Source organism: Myotis davidii, unplaced genomic scaffold (genome assembly GCF_000327345.1).
Source record: "Myotis davidii unplaced genomic scaffold, ASM32734v1 scaffold308, whole genome shotgun sequence".
NCBI lineage: Eukaryota > Metazoa > Chordata > Mammalia > Chiroptera > Vespertilionidae > Myotis > Myotis davidii.
In genome coordinates, this window is record NW_006298552.1 from 468758 (window position 1) to 477308 (window position 8551).

Genomic DNA, 8551 nt, shown 5'->3' on the forward strand with positions numbered 1-8551 from the left:
GAGAAGCATCGAACAGACCATCAAACCTCAGAAGGAAGCAGGGGAGGGGAGTAAGAGATCAACCAAAGGACTTGTTTGCATGCATATAAGCATAACCAATGGACATAGACAGTAGGGGTTGAGGGCATTTGCTGGGGGGTGGGAGTGGCCGGGGAGAGATCAATGGGGGGAAAAGGAGACATATGTAATACTTTAAACAATAAAGAATCCTTTTAAATGTTGAAAGAACTAAAAGAAGATGGAGAGAGATTCAAGAAAAAAATGTCTGAACAAAATAAAATTAGCAAAAAGAGATAGATTAAAGAATACTCCAGAGTCTGCCAATTAAAGATGTTTGGCTTGAGTTACCAAGGTTTACAAATTATTTTATCTATATTTCCTATCTTAGTCATTGCACAGCCTTAAGGCCATTCAAATGATAGGGAAAAGGAGTATTGAAAAAAGAAATTCACAATGATATCACTGAAATATATGATGAATGTTCAATCTAACATATCTGGAAAGGTACCTGCAGCAATTTAGCAGTTTGAATGACAAAACAAAAGGAGCATATTTTTGCCCCTTTTGAAATAAAAGGCCTTCAGTGTGGAGGATATCCATATTATTCATGAGAACAGAATAACCTATTCTAAGGATGCCAGTTATACGACTTGCTCTAAAACCTCAGAGTTTCCTGGAGTTTTGAGAGAAGAAAAAAGACTGTGATGACACAATGGAGGCCATTCAGCAGCTGATCAAAAGAACGTTCACATCACCAACACTGACTTGACCACCTCCACTTTTGAAGGCACAATTTGCCCATCTCCAATTCCCCCAAAAAGTAATCCTGTACATAACACAGGATTACTTTTCCCAGAGAGCAAGTTGTTAAACATTTACCAGTAAACCACTGAGGCATACCACAATCATTTCTAAAATTTTCAGGACAGATGTTGGGAGGGTTTATAATCCTCCCTGGTGGTGGGGAATGATTTGTGGTTAATCTTTGTGCTGCTCCTCAAAATTAAAGGAGACCAAGCTCTCCGTGGCAGCAGATTACTCAGCCTGCTTTCTGCATATTCAAGGTTAGGAACACAAGAGTCCATTTTCATTCTCAAACTGCCTCGACTGCAGCTTCTTTAGAAAGAACAATTCTTAAAAAAAAATCCAAAGGTATTGTACTTCTTTAGTTCCAACATATTCGATGTGCCAGAAACAAAATGCAATATTTTAGATACATTATTTACATTTCTTTGATTACTAATACATGTGTCCTTTTCTCTATTTCTTTCCAGCTACCTTGACCTTTTTATGCATGAGTGGGAAAAACACATACATATTCTCTTTTCTCTAAGGCATTTTGTACATTTGTAAAGATATAAATTCAAGTAAGCTCTATACTCTTAACTTGATATTTGCTCTGAGACACTTTAATCCATGGTTTTAAAAGTGATAGAAAGCAGATCAGCAGTTGCCAGGAAAAGGGGTAAAAGAGGGATGGGTTATATAAGGAAAAGGAAACTTTTTTGTAGGTATTGGCATTGTTTATATTCATGTTTGTGGCAATGGTTTCTTGGATTATATACATATGTCAAATCTGAACTGAATATATACTTTGATAATATTCAAGTTATTGTATTTCATTTTTACCTAAATACATTTTTGGAGAGAAATAAAAACTGTAAAGTCCATACTTTGTTTTGATCTTTGCAACCAGGCCTTTTCAGTTTTATTGTTTTGTAGTTGTATGGTGGTGGCAGAGAGGGGTGGGACAAATTGTCACATAATTGTCACTTATTATTGTGTTTGTCTTCTTTATCCTTATTTATAAATGAGCTACTTATTTTCTCAAGTCTTCTCTCTTGTCACTGCCAATAATAACAATATACAATATTAACATTCTTCTTTCCAACATCAGCACCTTGAGCTACATTTAATTAAGTCAAATATTGCATCATTGCCCAATATGGATAACCATCATCCAAGCTTCTAGAATCTTCTCTGATACTAGGCCTTTAGACCATATCCACATTCACATAGCACTTCTGGGAGGCAACATATTTTTCAGTCAAAATAGCCTAGGTTATACAGTGTAACAAATAACTTACAAAATATTGAGTATTTTAAACATTAAAATATATCTTTTTAACTTCTGCACTTAGTGCTATGTTCTTAGAATAGAAATTTACATAGCAGATATCAAAACAATAGGGAGGATACAAGTATGTACATCATGGGTTGGCAGGCACTTTAATACTTATTCTTACTCTGAGATTCAAATAACCAGAGCAACTGCTATCTAGAATATTATCAGTAGCTCCATGTATAGACAAGTTGTAGAGATCGGTGTGCCACAAGAGGTTTGGAAGGATTGTAGATATTGGTAATGACAAGGTCTAGATATGACCATAGGGTTGAGGGTCTAATGGATATTAGTGAGATTACAGGACAAGATCTTTAGAAGCCAAGGCATTGGACTTATGTAGATATATATTAAAAATAAGAATTAATACTGGAATAAAACTTGGGAGAGTAACATAGACCATGAGATAAAATTATTGAAAAATGAACTAGAGTGAATTGAACTCATAGATATTCACTGTTGCTTAGAAATAGGAGTAGTAAGGACAACAGTAATAGCTACCCACATTTTTATCTATGGTGTGTCAACAATTATAACTATATTTTAACAAAATTAACATTTATATTAAAATATTCTCTACTCTCTTCACTAATGTGCACACAGTTTAGGTGATGGTTAAGTTTACATTTTAGCTCTTAGGTTATGGTACATTGAAACATGATCATAAAGTGACATGGATGAGAATAGAGATTTGGATCATAAGTAAATGATAACACTGCAGAGTTGAGGAGGAGTATTTTTATTTGTAGTACTAGGAAATGAAAATTATATTAGAAATATTTTTTTAGAAGAAAATGTTCAAAGTATTGAATTGACGTGGCTCTTATTACTCATGGATCTGAAGATCTGATACTACTTTCTATTAAAAAATGGCCTATAGTACTGGACTTGGTCAGAGGTAAAGTCTGCATCCTATTATAGACAGACACCTATTTTCTTATCTTTTCTTGCAGTAACAGCATGGATCTACCTCTGAGACTGGGTCAAATACAATCACATTGGACAACACAGAGGCCTATGTTTCACTCAAGAAGGTAACAGTAGAACATCTTTTTAAATAGGCACGGCAACATAGTCTCTAGCATCCAGTGGAGGTGGCTATAAAACTAGTATACAGTGTCCAGCATTTGTGGTGTTGCCCGTGCAGTCTATCAAGTCTAATGCTCAGAACAGTGGCGGTGTCCTCCTCTTCAGGCTCCTTTGTGGCATACACTTGTCCAAGCTGCTGATTCTTTCATTTCCTATACATCTGCTCATTCTGATTCCCTTTCTTCTGCCTCCCCTCTGATATATTTTATTTTTAAATCAGGCAGTTTATCTGTTTCCTTGCAATTAAGAACATTGACTATTAGGAACCTCAGTACTATAATAAAGGGGAGGAGAAAACATTCATAGAAATAAAGTCTGAACATTTTCCAGAATAGAAGAAGGACATGAGTCATCAAATTAAAAGATCACATCAAGTTTCAAGCAGGAAATACAAAAACAGTTTCACACTGAGACTCATCAGACTGAAATTACAGAACATCAGAGAAAAAAGAATACGTAGAGAGAGCTTTAAAAAGATTGACAGACTGACACATCTAGTTTGTAACAATAGACAATATAACTGAAGACAGTAGAATGCATTCAAAACAATAAATTCAAGGTAACTGTCAATCTAGAATTTTATTAGCCATTCAAAAATGAGATGATTAAAAATGTTTTTTTTTCAGACCAAGATAATAATGTTTTTTCTCATAGGCCTTTACTAAGAAAACCATTAAAATATACACTTCAGAAAAAAAGAAAATTGAAAAAAATAATTTGGTATTTTTTAAAATGCTAATAAACAGGAAAATTAATCATATAATGTGGTAAATAAGTATTCACTACAAATATTGAAATAGTAGACAATATCTACTTAAAAAACAACATTAAATATACTTTCCATATAAAAATACATCTATTTTAAGTGTACATGTTGATGCATTTTTAAAACTTATGTTTTGGGGCCACTAGAACAATCAAGATACAGAACATTTCCATCAAGTGAAAAGTTCCTCTGTGTACTTCCGGGTCCATTTCTGTGTAGCTACATAAAAATATGCTGAACTCCCTGAAAAGAACATGTGACAGGGACCACGATTGCCTGGCTGCCTACCTTCTCGATTCACAAATGCCTTCGACAAGACTATGCTCCAGCAGGCAACTCCCAGTGAAGAACTAAGACTGCAGAGATGCTAAGCTGGCCCAGTCCTGCAGGACAGGGACTCCCAACTATTGCCCACTGTCGTGGGCACAAATAAAACCAAAATGGAAGACTAGGAGCCTGTAGCATCAGTTTCATCTTATTCTTTACAGGCATTTTCCCAATAAATCTCTTACATATTAAATTCCACTTGGTGTGTGTTTCTCAAAGGACACAAACAGACACGTGTACTAATCAGAGTGGACAAAGAAAGAGTTAGCAAAATAAGGTTTTGAAATTGGCTCATTTATCTGACTAGGAAAGATCATGTTTAGATTTGCTTTCTATAGTTTATTTTATTATTATTTTATTTTTAGTAGTTTTGATCTAAGTTCAGTTGGAATACAATAGTATATTGGTTATATTAGTTTTAGGTGTACAGTGTATTGACTCAAAATTTTTATACCTTGCAATGTGATTGATTACTAATTCTAGTAATTATCTGTCACCATGCAAACTTATCTCAAAAGTATCTACATATATATAAAAGCCTAAGCAACCAGCTGATGGCCCAGTAGCTATGATGCTCAATGACAACCAGGTGGAAGATGCTCAACACACAAGCATGGAAACTTGGAACAGAATGATGAATCTCAGAGGCCCTGGTGGAGGGGGGAGGGCAGGAAAAGGTTAACCAAAGATCTTATATGCATACTAGAGGCCTGGGTGTACATGCACAAGTGGGGTCCCTCATCCTGACCTGTGGAGATTGGGCTGAAACTGGCTCTCCGCCATCCCCTGAGGAGTCCCGGATTGCAAGCAGGCACAGGCCAAGCCAAGGAATCCCATCAGTGCACGATCGGGGCCAGGGAGGGATGTGGGAGGTTGGCCAACCAGAAGGGACCACGGAAGAGCTCCAAGGTGTGTCTGACCCATCTTGTTCAGTCCTGATAGGCTGGACCCCAGCAGCAAGCTAACCTACCAGTTGGAGTGTCTTCCCTCTGGTGGTTAGTTCACATCATAGTGACTGGTCGACCAGTCGACTGTCTGCCCCCTGGTGGATAGTGCAATATATAGCAAGTGGGAGAGCAGCCTTAGCATATCACTAGCATATTATGCTTTGATTGGTTGGATGGATGACAGGATGACCAGACACTTAGCACATTAGGCTTTTATTATATAGGATGCTGAAATAAACATAGGGTGAATACAACTTTTCAAATTAGTATTTTTATTTTCTTTGGATAAATAACCCACAGGTGGCATTGCTGGGTTGTGTGACACATATATTTTTGTTTTATGAGGACTCTTCTTATTGATTTACATAGTGACTGCACAAGTTTGCATTCCCATCAGCAGTGCACAAGGTTTCCCTTTTCTCCACAGCCTCAACAGCACATGTTAATTGTTGACTTTATGATAACAGCCATTCTTTTTTAAAAAAATATTTTATTGATTTTTTACAGAGAGGAAGGGAGAGAGATAGAGAGCTAGAAACATTGATGAGAGAGAAACATCAATCAGCTGCCTCCTGCACATCCCCCACTGGGGATGTGCCCATAACCCAGGTACACGCCCTTGACCGGAATCGAACCCGGGACCCTTCAGTCCGCAGGCCGACGCTCTATCCACTGAGCCAAACCGGTTTCAGCGTGATAACAGCCATTCTGATCAGTGTGAGGTGATAGCTCATTGTGGTTTATTTTAGATATAAAATTATATTATAAAATATGTTTCTTGGGAGACAACCAAGATGGCAGCATAGGTAAACACCTGTACTTGCTGCCTCTAACAACCACATCAAAACTACAACTAAAAGACAAAACAAATACTATCCAGAACCATGGGAAAGCTGGCTGAGTGGAAGTTCTACAACTAGAAGGAAAGAAAAAAGCTCATTGAGACTGGTAGGAGGTGTGGAGGTATGGAGGCATGCATGAAACAGGCTGGCAACTGGGTGAGCCTGTTGTTGTTTTTTTTTTCAATTGGGAGGGAGATGCAAGCTCCTTATTGCTCTGAACTCCAGTTATGGGCGAGACTCTGGGGACACAGACTCATAGAGGGAGAAACTGGACTGTCTGGCATTAGGACAGGAATGCGAGGGAGGCTTTCTCTCAGAGGTGCTCACAGCAATCATTGTTTCTGCACAGGACCACGGGACACAGAGACACAGGGACCTCTCCAGTGCAGGGCAGACTGGCAGCCATTGCTGTTTGCACCACCCTGGAGATTACCTGAGACCCCGACCCACCCAATTTACAACCCCAAGCTGTGAGTAGAGGCTTTTGCATATGACTGGCCTATCCTTTTGCAACCTAAAACCTAACAAACTGCAGCTGGGTCAGAGGGCTCCAAAGCTTCCAAAAGAAGGCCCAAGGCCCAGCAGCAACAGCTTGCCTTGCTTCACAGCTGGGCCTCATCTGGGCACTTCCAAACCCCAAACAAAGAAGAGGAATCTGCAGATCTCTCTGTAGCTCCTGCTGGGTGCCCTCAGGCAGTGGCTGACTTTGCACCTCCTTGGAGATCCAAGAGCCAGTGTACCCAGTGGTCAGTGTGAGACCATACCAAATTACATCTCTTTACATCCATAAGCAACACACTCAAGGGAGAGACTCAATGAGCCAAAGCCCCACTGAAGCAAGTACTGCCCCATAAGGGTGTCTTCAGCACATCAGTTCTTCCATTGTAGACACAGTTGGTCCTCACAGCCAATTGGCCTATAAGGTCAATTCCTCTCAGTGATAACAACAGCAATCACGGCTTAACTACAACAAGACTGCACACAGCCCACAAAGGGGTCCACCAAGAGTGTCCACCTCAGGTGATTGGGGAGGCTGAGCCACTGGGCTCTATAGGACACCTACCATACAAGGCCATTCTATAAACACAGGGAAGCAGCCAAAATGTGGAGACAAAGACACATGTCACAAATGAAAGAAATGAAGGAGAGCGCACTACTGGATATTGGGTTCAAAACCATGGTTATAATAGAGGAGCCCAAGAATCAAGTCAAAGATTTGAAATATGAAGAATCAAAAAACACCTAACTGGAAAAACAAAAAGAAAAAAGAATATAAAAATATGAAGATAGGATAAGGAGCATCTGGGACAACTTCAGGTATACCAACATCTGAATTATTTGGGTGACAGAAAAAGAGAGAGAGCAAGATACTGAAAACCTATCTGAAAAAATAATGACAGGAAACTTCCCCTACCTGGTGAAAGAAATAGACTTACAAGTCCAGGAAGCTCAGAGAACCGCAAACAAGAGGAATCCAAAAAGGACCACACCAAGACACATCATAAGTAAAATGCCAAGGGCAAAAGATAAAGTGATAATCCTAAAAGCAGCAAGAGAAAAACAGTTAGTTACCTACAAGGGAGTACCCATATGACTGTCAGCTGATTTCTCAACAGAAACGATGCAGACCAGAAGGGAGGGCAAGAAATATTCAAAGTGATGAATGCCAAGAACCTACAACCAAGATTACTCTACCCAGCAAAGCTATCATTTAGAACTGAAAGTCAGATAAAGAGCTTCACAGATAAGAAAAAGCTAAAGGAGTTCATCACCACCAAACCAGTATTATATGAAAGGCTGAAGGGGATTCTTTAATAAAAAGAGGAAGAAGAAAAAGGTAAAGATAAAAATTATGAAGAACAAAGTGACAACAAATACATATCTACTAACAAGTGAATCTTAAAATTAAGTGAATAAAAAATCTGATGAACAGAATAAACTGGTGAATATAATCGTTTCAGGGCCATAGAAAGAGAGTGGCCTGACAATTCTCAGGGGGGGGAGCGTGGGGGGTGTAGGAAGAGATTGAAAAAAATCTTATACCTATGGACAAGGACAGGGGGCAGGGTAAGGGCATGGGGTCAGGTGGGAACTGGGTGGAGGGCAGCTATGGGGGGAAAAGGGGGAACAACTATAATAATCTGAACAATAAAAATTTATTTAAAAAATATGTTTCTCTAAAATTGTGAATTCCTCTTGAATCCAACATCTCAGAATCTAGTAGACACACATGGTGCTACCCAATGACCTTGGGTATTGTGCATATTGTAATGGGCAATGCATATCTGAAGAAGAGATTACTGTGAATTTATGTCCAAAGATGGTTATATATATAGATGTTATATAAACAGCTGATCCAGTATTATCTTATATAATAGAAGCCTAATATGCTAAGTGTCCAGTTGTCTGGTCATCCATTCAACCAATCAAAGTGTAATATGCTAATGATATGCTAAGG

General features: G+C 38.6%; 1 long non-coding RNA gene across 1 annotated transcript in view; it reads left to right on the top strand.

Annotated features, from left to right (window-relative positions):
• The window catches only part of LOC102757093, a 23113-nt gene extending 14952 nt beyond the window's left edge, over positions 1 to 8161 (top strand). Inside the window, exon 3 of the long non-coding RNA XR_436206.2 lies at positions 8148 to 8161. This is a non-coding gene — a long non-coding RNA (uncharacterized LOC102757093). The remainder of the gene's footprint in view (positions 1 to 8147) is intronic.
• The last annotated feature ends 390 nt before the right edge of the window (positions 8162 to 8551 follow it).